Raw genomic sequence first — 16,789 nt, 5'->3', positions numbered from 1 at the left:
TTCCATGGAATCCAAAGAGACACACAAAAACATCTAAGAGACATTTTATCATGAACATGATATGCACAACACAACACAAAACATAGTACAATGCACAAAAAAGAACAAACATGTAAAACATGTAGAATAGCATTATACTAACAAAACCAACAAAACCCATAAATCAAACTCAACAAAACATCAACAAAACCATATTCAAACATCAAATTTTCATATCTCAACATAAACACAAAATCCAAGAAAACTAGGGCTAGAAACTTGAAATACTTTGAGAATAAGAGAAAACCCATACCATTTCTTGAAGATTGATGAAGGATTGATGAAGAAAATGGAGGTTTTGTGAGTGAAAATGGAGGTTTTGGGAGAGGAAGAGGCAGACAAGACAATGAGGGTGCACGTGATGCAAGGGAAACGAGATCTTCAAGTGAACAAGTACTGGCCATTGTTCGAGGTACAATAAATTCCCCTACTTAACTTCCCATTACAGTAATATATCATGCTATTTAATATGTGGTACCTAAGATTTTCAGAAACTTTCATGTGTAGAAATGTGTAGGAGCAGTTTATGGTACACACGTGAGCGCTCGACCTCTTGCAAATGCGACTCAGGCACACAAGAGCTGCAAGAGTACTATAACAACCAATGTGTTGTATGTATGTAACATGGACATGCAGTTCACTTATGTCCATGTTGGGTGGGAGGGTAGTGCCAATGACTCAAGGGTGCTCGACGAAGCGATCAGTGATCGAAAGCTTGGATTCACATGGCCATCAATGGGTACTATCCATTACTTTGACTTTATATGTTATTCGGAGTTTGTTATATGTTTATGAAAGTAATAAGTACGTTCTAGCTCATTGTGTGTGTGTAAGGTCATACTACTTGGTGGATTCAGGTCTACCAATCGACACTAGTTTCCTTCCCCCTCACAAGTCAACTAGGTACCATGTTCAGGAGTTCTGCTCAAACAATAGACGACCAACATCCAAGAAAGAGTTACACAACTATAGACACTTGTCTTGTGAATGGTTACTAAGCTATCTTTTGGAGTGCTAAAGGCCTGTATCCCCATTTTGAATTTAATGCCAAACTTGAAGTGAAGTAGGCAACATTACATAATTATTATATGCTGTGCCCTACACAATTTCATATGCATTAACAACCGGGGTGATGAACTGTTCAGCACATGGGGGTAGACTGAGGTTGAAGGAAGTGATTCTAATAGCAAAGGCAATGACAATACTAGAGCATCAAGTAGCTCAGCAACCCAAAGGCATGTAATGGAAATGTTGGATGAAGTGAAAAGACTCATGGCCCAATTTAGGGACGATATCACTAACTCAATGTGGGCTGATTATGTTGCCCATGGCCATTGACCTTTTATGTTGCTACATTGTAAACGCTATCGATTTTGCAACATATGAACTTAGTAGCCTATGTCAAGCAATTAGCATTTACATAAGCGGATGTAGGAATTAGTTAGTTATGTAACATTATTGCGCTATTTTGGAACTACATCACAACGTGCACATGCATGCGTGTAATATATTATCGGCATAATTATGTAACATTATTGCACTATTTTGGAACTATAGGTTTTGTAACACGCACATGTATCTACCATAGTATCGGTGTAATTATAGACTTGGCCACCATGCTATCAGTTTTGTCAAGAGGTGGACATAGATTTCATTGACCCATAAGCAATCAGTACATGGAAGGCTACTTTCCTACATACATACATACATGTGTACATATATATATATATATATTTATATATATATCCAAATATTGCCAATAGTATAACAAATATTGGCATTACTTAATTGCATTCTAAGAAATGTCCAAAATGGTACCGTCCAACAACTATCAAATATATAGCTTAATAAAACATGGCATGGAAACAGTGTCAAACATTGCAAACATTGCGTCTGTCCATGGCCCCCAAATACAGTAGAAAATACAAAAATAAACCCCAAGTACAATCCAGGACATAATTAAAGCCACCCTATACTTGTACACTTTCTCTTCATCAATCCAGAGTGCAAGCCAAGAGTTTTCAGCCCTGCACTTTGCTATCCTTTCTAGCTCCCGTGCTTCTGCTTCCATTGCACGGGCATCATCCTTCTCATTTCTAGCGGCCTCAGCCTCAACTGCCAGCCTTGTAAACCTTTCCCACACAATTGGTGCTATTTCATGACCATGAGGACATGTGTTCTTGTCCAACCATCGAAAGAACTTACAATGCTAATTAGAGTCCTGCAACAAAATGCATATAACATGTATATGATGGGCAACTAAGGAGATTTAGAAGTTCACATAAAAAAATAGTACAATACTAAAAGGATATGATAGAGACTGGCGACCAATGCTGACACTTTAACTGAAATTCTCAAAAAGTATGAGGCCGCCTCTGGACAGATGATTAACACGGATAAGTCTTCCATTTTCTTCAGCCACAATACTCCTCAGGAAGTTAAAGATGGGATTCTTGAAATTCTTGGACCTATGCAGGGAACTTGCCACTCTAAATACCTCGGGCTGCCTTCAATCATTGGCAAATCCAAAAATGAGGTCTTTGCTGAAATAAAAGAACGAGTTGGCAAAAAGCTGTCTGGCTGGAAGGAAAAAATGCTCTCTATTGGGGGTAAGGAGGTTCTCATTAAAGCCGTTGCACAGGCTGTCCCTACATATTCTATGAGCTGCTTCCTCCTTCCTAAGGGTCTTTGTGATGATCTGGAGGGCATGATGCGGAATTTTTGGTGGGGTCAAAAGCAGCAGGAAGCAAAAATTGCATGGGTGGCATGGAAGAAGATGTGCAAATCCAAGTTTGAGGGGGGAATGGGCTTCAGGAACCTCCATGCTTTTAATCTTGCTATGCTAGCCAAGCAAGCTTGGAGGATCCTAAACAACCCAAATTCTATCATCTCAAGAATATACAAAGCCAAATACTTCCCCTCTTCCGATCTTCTTAACTCCAAGCTTGGCTGCAACCCTTCATTTGCATGGCGAAGTATCCACGGCAGCATTGAAGTCATTAAAAAGGGTACTAGATGGCGTGTTGGGAATGGGAAATTGATCCACATTTGGGAAGATAGGTGGATGCCCACTCCATCCACCTACAAAGTCATTTCCCCATTGCCGCACAACTTTGATGACTTTCCCATGGTTTCTGCTCTCATTGATCCTGACACTAAGCGCTGGAATGTTGACTTGGTGAGAAGAACCTTTCTCCCTTTTGAGGCTAGCACTATCCTTAATATGCCACTTAGCTTCTCTCTCCCGGATGATAAATGATCTGGATTGGCAACAAAAAGGGTGTGTTCACTGTTAAAAGTGCCTACTACATTGCACTTTCAATAGCTGAACCTTCCCTGATGGTGAATGTTCTTCTGGTAATTCGTGCTCCCCCCTTTGGAGGAAAATGTGGCACCTTAATATTCCAGCCAAGGTTAGGATCTTCGCTTGGAGATGCTGTATGAATGCTTTGCCTACGATGCAAAACCTCAGAATCCGGGGAGTGAATACAGATGGCTACTGTCCTGTATGTGATCAATGTCTTGAAGGTACTAGTCATGCCCTCTTTTGCTGTGACATTCCACAATCTGTCTGGGGTTACTGGGAAAATTGCCCCATTGACATTGTAAATAGCTCTTGGGATTTCTCGAGCCTTGCTCTTCAGTTGTTGTCCAAAGGCTCCACACGTGACCTTGAATCTTTCCTGATCACTGCCTGGCTAATCTGGCTTAATCGTAACCAAATAGTACATGACTCATACTCCTCGCTACCTCATCAAATTTGGGGCTCTGCCATCAGACTTGCTGCGGACTATAAAGGTGCAATCTCGTCTACTATCACTCCTAAATCCCAGGCCTCCTCTTGGACCCCTCCCCCACCGGGCTACTACAAAATTAACGTGGATGGGGCCTCCTCTGAGGATGGTAGGCCCTCAAGCATTGGAGTTATTATCCATGACTCCAATGGTCGGGTTATGGCTGCCATGTGCAAACTTCTGCAGGCTTGTCACCCCATTGAAGCTGTTGAAGCCATTGCAATTGAGAATGGCATCCTTCTCGCTCAAGAAATCCAAGTTTCCAAGATCATTATTGAATCGGATGCCCTTAACATTGTCCAGGCCATCAACTCTAAGCAGCTTGGTGGGGAGTTTGGCCACATTCTCCATGGTATCCTTCTCTCTCTTGACCACTTTTGCTGCTGGAAACTACAGCACCTGAAAAGGGATTGTAACAGGGACGCCCACAACCTTGCTGCCTTTGCAAGGTCCTCTGGTACCTCACAAGTTTGGATTGGAATGCCCCCTCCCCTGCTCCAGCATCTGCGCTATTACAACCCTCCTTAATTCTGTTTTTGCTGGTGTTGCATGTACTTCCCCTGTTGTAATTCCTTTCTCTTATGAAATGAAATCAACATTTCCTCTTCAAAAAAAAAAAAAAAAGAGTAGTGAATTTTTTTGAGCGAAATTTTTTTTTTTTCAACATTCTGAACCAAAATATACAATGAATTTAGCGTACTTCTTGGGAAAAATTAATCTTAACACACACAAACTATGGATGACAATAATGTGGCTCTCTGTCTCTCTCATAATAATTGATAAATGTTGATGGTAATGCAATCTGTTATGCTTAAATTATAAACAGTCAGCTTTTTTATTTATTTTCCTGACCCAATGAGAAGAGGATTGCAACTCACCATAACCACCACAAAATACTACCACATTTTCTACAGAACACAAAAGCAAAATAGGAAAAGTGACTGAAGTAAATCATCAAACGCTAAAGCTCTAGAATGAAGTAAAGACATATTCAAGAACCCATAAATAATAATTACACATTCACAGCAAACAAGTGTTATCAATTTTTTTATGTATTAAAGAAAATTGAATAAAGAAGAAGGCATACCCACTTTGGAACGATGGTGATCGGAACTTTCACAGGGAAAGGATCGGTGTGGGATACACACAACATTCAAGAACCCATAAATAATAATTACACATTAATAACGAAATTTGTGTTATAAATTTTTTTATGTATTAAAAAAAAATTGAATAACAAACAAGACATACCCACTTTGGAACAACGGTGATCGGAACTTTCACAGCAAGGATCGGGCTGGGATACACACAACAGCGATGGGATCGAGGTTCGTCTCTTCAACCACCACCAATGGGTTCGAGGAGCAGAGCACAAACGTAACTTAATGCTGGGTTCGGTTTTCACACCGAGGACGGAGGAAGGACGTATAGCCTATTGGGGTTCGGTTTCAGGGACGTGGAGGAAGGAAGAAATCGGTGGCATGATCGGCGGCGTTGGCGCAGGTAGGTGACGATTGAGTGGAGGACATTAGAGGTGTTGAGGCTATGAAGGGAAGTGGAGAAATTTGGTTTGGTAAAGTTGGGTTTTGGGGTGAGTGCAGTTAAGAGGGGCCGGGCAGGGGTTCTGCTGCACAAGTAGCATAGGTCAGACTGTGGGGCCCAATTTTTTGAGTTTTTGAAGTTGAAAACAGAACTGAGATTAAGTGCCAAACCGGACTTTAGAGATATTTGGGAATTATTGAGTGATAGGAGATGAGCTATAAAGTGGTAAGAAATGAAATTTGAATGATTAGTGATGAGCGATCATTTTTTTACACTCAAACAAGCCCTTAAGTTTTTGTTGCTGTGAAGCTTCCTGCATAGCTTCCTGTTTGTTTTTTTGGTTTAATAAAATTTTCAGTTCATTAAAAAAAAAAAATGGATTCAGTTAATAATAAGAAGATGGTAAAAAGTTTGTGAATGGTCTGATATGATTACTTCTATCCTAGTTTAAATTTTCATAATATGGGCAACTCGGTGCTTCGAAAATGAATGTAGCTTTATTGTGATATTTTTGTTTGATTTGATTGTATTCTTGTAATTGTTGCTAGAGGCTTGTTTGGTAAGAGATTTCTACTAACATTATTTAAGATTTATGGAAATATGTGCCGGTAAAAAAGTGTGTGGAAATACGTATTATGGTGTTTAAACAATAGTTTTCGTTGTTTAAACATTGTTACCAAACAAGACCTAGGAGTTTTGAACATGGGTTTCAAATATTAATTTTACAAAAATCTCACTTTGTGATCTTGTTTTCTTTTGTTTTTGGAGGAGAGAAACATAAAAAGGGTGTGAAAATACATATTTGCCATCGTTTTTAAAATAGGTGAGTAATGGAAGACAAACGAAGCGATTATCAGGTGGGCAAAATGAGACTTTTCAAACCACAGGTAAGCAATGTAAATTCTAGCCAAATCACAAGTGAGTTTACTATATTTGCCCTGAGAAATATTTTATAGCTGTCATCACAAGAGAAAGAGAGACACACAAGTAACAGGAGTTGCTACGACATTTGTGCACTTAAGGTTTTGTGCGAAGTTACTTGCAGTTCATCTAAGCGTGGATTAAAGAACTCTGCAAAACTACAACAATGAAAAGGGTTGTTGTGGAGTTTATCACAAATTTGGAGATTCATGCATGATAGGCCACAATCTAAATGACCCATTGTGATTATACCAATTAATTAATTAGCCAAGTTATTAATTAATCAATTAATCATGCAATTATGTGAAAGCACAAACAAATCACCAAAAACTAAATATGCAGCGGAAATTAAATAACACGGTGATTTGTTTACGAATGGGGAAAAACCTCGCGACAAAAATCCCACCGGGTAATTTTCAGGTCACCACTCCCAGAACTCCACTATTATTAAATCAAGCGGTTACAAGTAAAGGAATCCCAAGTACCTTACCAACCTACAGTTGAACCCTTATCGCAATACCCAATTGGACTTGATCTGTAGTGACAGTTCCCACCTTTGATGCACCGCTCCCAAGTGCGTGACTAACCAATGCACGAATCCCAGTACGCGACTTCAAAAACACCAACTTAAGGAAGAAAGGTTGGCTGCAAAGTTCTTTAGTTCATCCTACACGATGAAGATCAGGAAGATGCTAGGTCACAAAACCCTATGGTGCAAATACACAGCAACTTCTTCAAAGAAAATGAACTAGGTCAAGAACTTCGTTTTTTTATCACAATTTGCTTGAACAGAGATTGCTCAATGAGTTTGTAACTTGTGTCACACTTGATGACTCTTAAAACAATCCTTTTATATGTTTAGGATTTGAAGAAAAGAAGGCCCAAAAACATATTCACGGATCCCAAGAAAATCAGATCAGAAAATCTGAAATTTTAAATCTTGACAGATAGCAGGTGTCGAGGTAGTTATCGAGCAGGTGTCGAGCTTTAATGAAATTGCACTTCAGCTTGCTTTTTCTTGGACAGACTTGATGACTTCAACACTTGACCTTGAAACCTTATTTCTTGAAGTATTAAAAACACCTAGAACTACCCAATTACAAGTAGAGTGCGTTTTGTCAAAGGATTAGCAAATTTACATAAATAAGTGACATATGTTCTTAATAAGTGAAAACACATATGTCCTAACAATCTCCCCTTTTGGCAATCTGTGACAAAACCACAACAAGCAAATGAACATATGAGAGAAATCATAAATCACTAAACTCATATTCACTTGTTGAATACAATAAAATCTATCCTAACACAAACTCTTGAAAAACTTTGCAAAAAGAGAATTTATGGCAAGTAGACTTTGACAACCTATATTTCTAAAACACTTTAAACAAAACTCATCAAGGCATCTTGTGTGAAATAGAAATAATAGATTGCATACAAATATAATGAACATGTATATAAAGATAGAGAAGAAACAACACATGAAGAGAGAGGTGAAAGAAACATACATCCACATATATAAAGAAGTATAAGTACAATGTATGTAAAAATGGTCAAATGACCTCATATACAAGATCAATGTATCTATAAAGAATAGAAAAGAAAAGATATATAAAAACCTCACTACATCCCTCAAGAATATCGACACTCCCCCTATCAAAATGTCCTATACTAACTCTCCCCCTAAGATGACTACTCTCATAACCCAAAACTACTCCTCCTTTTTGTCACGAGTGACAAAGGGTAGAGTGTCATGTAGACATCTCATCAGTAAAGCTAGCATCTCCATCATCATCATCATCATCATCATCATCATCCTCAAAATCCTCAAAATCTGAAGTTGCCGGAGTAGGTGGTGAAGGAGTAGCCTCTGGAGCAAAACCACCCATGGTCGCCTGCCGTCGTGCAATACAACCATCACGAACATTCAGCTGATATAACTCAGCAGAGAGTGTATCAAGGTGAGTGTCCATGCTCTGCAGCTGTGCCATAATGTCTCCTAGAGATACATCGCCCGTAGAGGAAGAAGGAGCAGAAGTAGATGGAGCTGATCTAGATGGAGCCGAACGGGAGGGAGGAGTGGAATCCGGCTGTCGCGACCTAAACTGCACCTCACTACATTTTACGGTAGCGGCATCTATGGCACAAATGTGTGTGAAGTGGTCGGACACAGGAAAGAGAATGGAAAAATGACGTAAGATCCTCGTGATAGCGAAAGGAAAGATGAGCTTATCACGGGACGCCGAATCAAGATGAACATCTATGATAGAAAGAATAAAATGAGAAGGAAAACCTATAGTAAGATGCTCAAGAAGAGGTAACAAAAATCGAGCACGAGGCTCTGTGATAGAGTTGTAGTGAGAGAGAGAATAGAGTACAAACGTCATCACTATGTTCAAAAATCTAGGACCTTTAGCAAAAGGCCTACTTGATGTGTACTGAGGCTCACCCCAATCAGCAAGGCGCTGACAAAAGGCAGAGATGAGCTCATCTTTGGACATAGTCCTCAGACGCTCACAAGAAGGATAGTCAGGAAACTCTATCCTAGGAACCTTAAGCACATCCGCAACTAGCTGCGGTGTGACAGGGATGCGCGTACCTCGAACGCGAGTGAAAAAGAGAGGTACTGAACAATCTATCCCGTGCAAGTTGGAGTAAAACTCCTAAATCAACACGAGAGGACAAGTGACCAGGACGTCACACAGTGACTCCCATCCCCTACTGTGAATGACAGAGGGAAGGTCAGTGTCGGCGAAGTCCGCTAGAATGACTTGGTGTTCCGAATGAACACCTCGTCGAGAAAAGTTCTCCGTAAATGCCTTGTGGGCATCTCCATCATGGAACCGAAGGTTAAGAGGAGTAGAGTCAGAAGAAGAGGAAGCTCTAGAACGCAGAGGGTTCCGAGTAGAAGTGGATTTACGTTTAGGTGCCATAGACACTACTAACGTAAAAGAATGAGAAAGAGATAGAGAGGGAGACAATCAGAAAAGTCCTAACATAGTTCAAATAGAGCAAATATGATGAACAAAAAGAACTTATGCATGGGAATGCATGAGCATGTGACATGCAACGCAAAAGGCATCATGGGCTCAGCCCAATCTAATCCTACTAGCACACAGCATAAAGCGCACATCTAAATGCATGTAAACGTCATTCTAATGCACATGGAATGCAATGTATGTCATTTTGAAAGCATTTAAATGAAAACCCAACCCAAAATTTTAAGAAAAACTCATCAATTTTGAACCCAAAAATTTTCAAAAATCCCAAAAACTAGGTTTCAAAACATGCAATGAATGAAAAGGAAGGGAAAAATGAACTTACCAAGTGATTGAAACCAAGGGAAGGCCGAAAATGAAGAGGATTTGAAGATTTGAGTGAGAGAAAAGTGGTTGGGAGATGAAGAGCCTTCGGACAGATCAAGAGAGGTCGAGGAATGAGTGAAAAATCACAAAAAAGTCCTTTTATAGACACCTCAGTAAATCTTGACAATTGAGGTGTCGAGAAGTATTGAGGAAGCTGTCGAGGAGGTGTCGAGGATTTTGCCTTCGATAGCTTCAGGTGTTGAGAGGTATCGAGAAATAAGGAACAGTTTTGAGCACAGAATCTCGATCGATCGACCAGGTATCGAGGAGACAGGAACTTTCTCAATCGATCTATCAGGTGTCGAAGAGGTGTTGAGTTTGCGATAAGAAAAAGACTTGAGATGCTCGACAGATAACCAGGTATCGAGGAGGTGTCGAGGAGGTGTCGAGACAAGATGAAAAAGCAGTTTTTCGAGAAAAGAAAAACACAGACACGAATGCAATCCATCATACACCTCAACCAAAGATCCACTCAACATATAAAGCTCTCAAAATCATCTCTCAACAAGAATTTAAGCACATGGATCCTCAAAAACACACACATACACACTAAATAAGTCTAACCAATTTTATTTTTCAAAAGCAAGTTAAGACAGTTTAGTGAGCATACATTAGCACATGTAGAACCTTTGTGATGGCCAAATCACATTGTACCTGCACATGTATCAAAAGTAGCAAAGAATATTGTGTGTTGTGTGTGAAAAACATCGCAAGATTGCATATGTGTATACATGTTATGACGATTTGAGATATGAGAAAATAACTTTAACTCACACACAATCATAATTGTTTGATAGGGACTATCACCTTCAAGGTACATCCTATAACTCCCACATCTCCTAGAATACACGCTTGCAACCATATTTAAAGCATTTTTGATCTTTTTGCTTTGTATTTTCTTTGCATATTTTCTTTTATTTTAGCAAACCATACATGAGCATATAAAAGAGAGAAAAGAAATACCCAAGATGTTAAGCATTTGACATCGCACTTTTGCTATGCTGAAGCATACGAATGTCTTTGACACTGCACTTTTGCTATGCCGAAGCATACAGGTGTCATTTATAATTGGTGAGCAACAGTGGTGAGATGGTTATTTATGCCTTTCTCTTAGGATTTTCTAGTCCTACCCGTCAAAAAGAGTGATATGAGTGTTAAGCTTTAGAGATAACTTAGTCTTACTTATCACAAACAAGAGCCACAAAGCTCACTTACTTAGTTGTGCATAGAGATGTTCATCTAAACTACAAGAGATACAAAGTTTAGAAACTTTGTTTCAATGGCCATCCAAGGTACACAAGTACCAAAGTACACATAACACACACTGTTTTTGTATTTTTCTGATTTTTCAATTTTTTTTTAATTTTAAAAACAAAAGTAAACAAAACTGAAAGTAAACACACAAAAACATGTTAAACAAAAGAAATCATAAAACTAGACCGACTCAACAAAAATGCAACACACACAAGTAATGCAACAAACAAGAAAAGCAAGAAGGGAAAAGAAAGTGATGAAATCACTTAGAGTCCTTTTTCTTCCACACCTTAGAAGAACCTTTCCTTTGATTGAATCCTTGAACAGACGGTGAGGGGGAAGAATTGAAACCGTTCAAGATCGAAAGGAACATGAAGGCCTTCAGAAGATCTCCAAGAGGAGCAAGAGAGGATTAAAGCTGATTTTGGCTTCCAGATGCTATTATGCCATTGCTCTGCTGAGTGGCTAGCCACTTATAGCAATTAGGTCAAGTATGACCGGCAGCTCCACAATGATGACAGGGATGCTGCTTCTTTTGTTTAGGCTTTTGAGAGTTAGCCTTCTTAGTCCTAGAGTTTTTAGCATATTTCTTATATTGATTAGAGGGTACTCCTAAGATTGATTTACCCTTGTCTAAGGTCTCGCTATCTAATTCAGTTTTAACATCAGTGTTCTCAATTTTAGTGTTATTAGCAGGAGAAACAAAAACAGTATTACTAGTAGAAGTAGTATTAGAGAAAAAAATACCATACCCTAAGCTTATTCGATCCGAAGCAGTTTTCTGATTGCTCAAAATTTCATCAAGCTTTGCACTTGAAGTCCTCTCCAATTGAGCTCTAACTTGAAACAGCTCAGCTTCAAACTTCTTGGTCTTTTCAGCCAAAAAGTTTCTCTCAAACCTCAGTGCTCCAATAGTTTGATTCGCCTCATCAACCTTTGTGAACAACTCTTCACGATCAAGTTCCACATCACTGAGCTTCTTGGTGGCCAGCCTATACAATTTCTCATGCTTCTCAGAGAGCTTGTAAAGCTTCTCATAGGCTAAGTGGATATCATCTTGATCATCCATTTTCTTAAATTTGAACTCCACTAGTTCTTCCTCTTCATCCACTTCTTCAACAATCCCTTCAGTAGGATTGACTGTGGCAGTGAAGACATTTAAGATTCCATCATCCTCATTGTCAGAATCATCTTCGGGCTCAATGTCACTCAAGGTTGCAGCAAGTGCCTTACTCTTCCCAATGCTCTTGAGATATGTTAGGCATTCATGCTTCATGTGACCGAATCCATGACATCCGAAGGACTTTGGTCCAGCCGGAACAGTGTACTGACTGCCATTCTTAGTGTCCTTCTTCCCTTTGTCTTGGTTCTTAAATTGAGAAGAACTGGATTGGCTGCGGTTCTTGTCGAAGTTCCTCCTATTGGCATTCTTCATAAACTTCTTAAACTGCCTTGTAATGTAGGACTTCATCTTAGAATCTTCATCATCGAAAGACTCATCTGTATCACTGCTCTTTGCCTTCAAGGCCATGCTCTTGCCTTTACTAGTTTTACCAATCCTAGATAGTCCTAGCTTGTAGGTTTGCAAGTTTCTAACCAGCTCAGTCAAAGGAATTTTGTCAATGTCCTTTGATTCTTATATTGTCGTAATCTTGGTATGGAATCTCTCAGGTAGAGATCTGAGCACCTTCCTTACAACCTTGGGTTCAGAGATGGTTTTCCCAAGATTGAAGACTAAGTTCACTATGTTCTTTAGCTTGGCATAGAACTCATCAACTGACTCATCCTCCTTCATCTTAATTTCTTCAAAGCTTGTAGTGAGCCTCTGAAGTTTTGAATCTTTGACAGCCTTTGTTCCTTCATAGGTTGTCTGGAGGATGGTCCAAGCCTCCTTAGCAGTTTCAGTTGAGGATATCTTCTTGAACTCCTCATTGGTAACTGCGCTAAATAGGGCATTTAATGCTCTTCTATTGAAGTTAGCCGCCTTGATCTTTGCGTCATCCCAATCAGCCGGTTCTTCTTTTAGCTTGGTCCAGCCAATCTCTACAACCTGCCACACCTTCTCATCTAAAGACTGAAAGAAAGCTCTCATGCGTACTTTCCAGTATGCATAGTTAGTGCCATCAAATAAAGGAGGTATAATTAATTACTGTCCTCTATCCATGACAAGCAGGGATCAATGGATCAACATAGTAAAGATTAAACCTAATCAGAGTGTGCCTACTCTGATACCACTTGATAGGCCACAATCTGAATGACCCCTTGTGATTATACCAATTAATTAATTAGCCAAGTTATTAATTAATCAATTAATCATGCAATTACGTGGAAGCACAAACAAATCACCAAAAACTAAATATGCAGTGGAAATTAAATAATACGGTGATTTGTTTACGAATGGGAAAAAACCTCATGGCAAAAACCCCACAGGGTGATTTTCAGGTCACCACTCCCAAAACTCCACTATTGTCAAATCAAGCGGTTACAAGTAAAGGAATCCCAAGTACCTTACCAACCTACAGTTGAACCCTTACCCCAATACCCAATTGGACTTGATCTGTAGCGACAGTTCCCACCTTTGATGCACGGCTCCCAAGTACGTGACTAACCAATGCGCGAATTCCAGTACGCGACTTCAAAAACACCAACTTAAGTAAGAAAGGTTGGCTGCAAAATTTTTCAGTTCATCCTACACGATGAAGATCAGGAAGATGCTTAGTCATAAAACCCTATGGTGCAAATACACAGCAACTTCTTCAGAGAAGATGAACTAGGTCAAGAACTTCGTCTTTTGATCACAATTTGTTTGAACAGAGATTGCTCAATGAGTTTGGAACTTGTGTCACACTTGACGGCTCTTAAAACAATCCTTTTATATGTTTAGGGTTTGGAGAAAAGAATGCCCAAAAACATATTCACGGATCCCAAGAAAATCATATCAGAAAATTTGAAATTCTAAATCTCGACAGATAGCAGGTGTCTTGGACAGACTTGATGACTTCAACACTTGACCTTGAAACCTTATTTCTTGAAGTATTAAAAACACCTAGAACTACCCAATTACAAGTAGAGTGCGTTTTGTCAAAGGATTAGCCAATTTACATAAATAAGTGACATATGTTCTTAATAAGTGAAAACACACATGTCCTAACTGTGCAAATGAGAAGTTTTCTACAAGATCAAGTCCAATTGGGAATTGGAGCTGAGTTGGTATAGATCAATAGATTTTACTGTAAATTGGTACTTGAAGCCATGGAATTAAGGAAGGTCAATGGAATCAATATTGTGCCTAAAATTAATGAAGTTTGTAGAATTTGTGAGACCATGGAACACCCTACCAACGAATGCCCTACAATTTCAGCTTTTAAAGAGGTGTTGCATGATCAAGCAAATGCTATAAACATGGTGAAAAGGTCATACCCTTCCCCCTATTTAGAGACATATAATTCAGGGTGAAGGAATCACCCAAATTTTAGTTGGAGGAATGATAATGTGGTTGCACCTCCTACACATGATTCCTCCTATAATCCCCCTCCAATGATAATGTGGTTACAGGGAATTTTGTTCCTTGCAACAGTTCATGCAAACTCAATCCACCATTAATAATCAGACCTCACAAGCCATAAATGACATTAGGTGCACTTTCACTAAACTGACCACATCCATGAGCACAATAGAAAAGGGTAAGTTTTCATCTCAACCACAACCAAATCCCCAAGGTCAATTTTGTGTTGATGATTGTAGTTCCTCTAAAAATAAAGTGAGTTAAGCTAAATTTGTAATTATTCTTCACAGTGGAAAAATCATTGAAAAATATATTCCTAAAAGCAATACACATGATGAATCTTCCTAAGTAAAGAGTAGTGATGGAGTCCTTGAGCCCAAATCTAATGAAATTGAAAGGTGTCCTATCCCTGCTCCTTTTCCCCAAAGGTTGATTTCCCCTTAAAAAGTGAATCAAAATTTTGAAATCCTTGATGTGCTTAAGCTAGTTAAAGTGAACATTCCACTTTTGGATGCCATAAAACAAATTCCATCATATGCTAAATTTTTGAAAGATTTGTGCACTATTAAGCGTAAGCTTAATGTACATAAGAAGGCAATTTTTACTGAACAAGTTAGTGCAATCATTCAAAACAATAGACCTCTAAGTTCAAAGATCCAGGTTGTTCCACTATTTCACGTGTGTTTGGTAATTCAAAAATAGAAAAAGCTTTGCTTGATCTTAGGGCAAGTGTGAATCTTTTGCCGTATTCAATGTATGAGCAATTAGGTCTAGGCAAGTTAAAACCCACTTCCATAATTTTACAACTTGCCGATCTATCTGTGCTTGTTCCAAAGGGTGTTGTTGAGGATGTTTTGGTTCAAGTGGATAAATTTTATTTTGCTGTTGACTTTATTATTTTAGACAAGCATCCTGTTTCTAATGCTAATTCTCAAATATATGTGATTTTAGGATGCTCATTTCTTGCAGCTTCTAATGCATTGATAAATTGTAGAAGTGGGGTCTTAAAATTATCTTTTGGCAATATGACCCTTGAGCTTAATATTTTTAATACTTGTAAGCAAACTAGAGATGAAGAGGATGTGCATGAAGTTAACTTGATTATGACAATTGTTCAAGACCAAACAGTAGAAACTTGTTTAGTCAATTCATGTGATTTTAACTTTGATTAGAATTCCAAAATTGCATACATTTATTGTCTCTTGGAATCTGCACAGGAATTGGAAGTGAGCAATTGGAAATTGAAATATGAGGAGTTGCCACCTTGTGAGATAAAGTTGTTGCCATCTAGTGAGCAAATACCTAAATGGAAGTTGAAGCCCTGGCCAAATGATCTTAAGTATGCTTTTCTAGGGACCGATGAGACTTTTCTTATGGTAATATCTTCTAAACTTGACTCCTTGTAAGAATGTAAGTTATTAAATTTTTTGAGTAAACATAAGGGTGTCATAGGAAGGAACATGGTTGTGATCCTTGTGAAAATGGCAGTACTTCTTCTTATCATGCACATTAGGTGATCAGTGCAATGGCCTTGGCCATTTGAGTTAATGCTCGTCCTTAATCTGCGACAAAATTTTGTCAACGGGCATAATTAAAGGGGTAAATTTTACCGTTTGAGGGGTTTTTTTTGCCTCTTCGCCTATTCCCGTTAATGCCCTGACGATCTCCCCTTTATCTTTTAACTCCCCTCCGATCTTCTTCCTTTCCTTCCCTTTCCCTGGGTTTTTTTTGCGTCCCTTATTGCTGCTAAGGCATCTTCAGCGTCCATATACTTCTGCGCATTCAAGAGCATTTCCACCATTGTCCGAAGAGGGCTCTTCGCGAATGCGACCACGAACTCTCTGGACTTTAATCCTGCTTTGAAGGTTGTCATCTACACTTTGTCATCTACTTCGTCTACCTCTAAGGTTTCTCTAGTGAAGCATTTCACATATGACCTTAGGGTCTCCTTCTCCCCTTGCCTGATGGTGAGCAGGTGGTCTGCCGACCTTTTCAAGCACTGTCCACCAACAAAGTGTGGTAAAAAGGAATTGCCTAATTGCTTGAAGTTGTCGATGGATTATGTTGGTAGCTTAGTGAACCATTCCCTTGTTGCTCTTTTGAGAATGGTGGGGAAGGAACGACATAGTATCTCGTCAAGGGGCTATTGAAGACCCAAAGTTGTCTTGAAGGTGTTGAGGTGGTCCAGAGGGTCCTTCAGACCATTGAATGACTTAAGTTGTGGAAGACGAAACTTTGAAGGCACTGGGCATTCCAGGACCGTTGTTGTAAAAGGCGAGTCCGTTCTCCTAACCATCATGTCTAAGCTCCGATCTGTTTTTTCTCTTATTGCATTTCTCAGCTCGTCCATTTCTTTTCTCATTTCCTTGAGG

At 39.2% G+C, this 16,789-nt stretch overlaps 1 long non-coding RNA gene across 1 annotated transcript; it reads right to left on the bottom strand.

Annotated features, from left to right (window-relative positions):
- Positions 1–1,782: 1,782 nt before the first annotated feature.
- Positions 1,783–5,536, bottom strand: LOC112015682 (uncharacterized). The gene is made up of 2 exons (XR_002883252.2): positions 5,085–5,536; positions 1,783–2,260 (listed from the first exon to the last, which is right to left on the bottom strand). It is a non-coding gene; the product is annotated as an uncharacterized LOC112015682 (long non-coding RNA).
- Between the last annotated feature and the right edge of the window lie 11,253 nt (positions 5,537–16,789).

This window comes from Quercus suber, unplaced genomic scaffold (assembly GCF_002906115.3).
Source record: "Quercus suber isolate HL8 unplaced genomic scaffold, Cork oak 2.0 scaffold_14, whole genome shotgun sequence".
Taxonomy (NCBI): domain Eukaryota; kingdom Viridiplantae; phylum Streptophyta; class Magnoliopsida; order Fagales; family Fagaceae; genus Quercus; species Quercus suber.
This window is presented reverse-complemented; position numbering and strand designations above follow the sequence as displayed.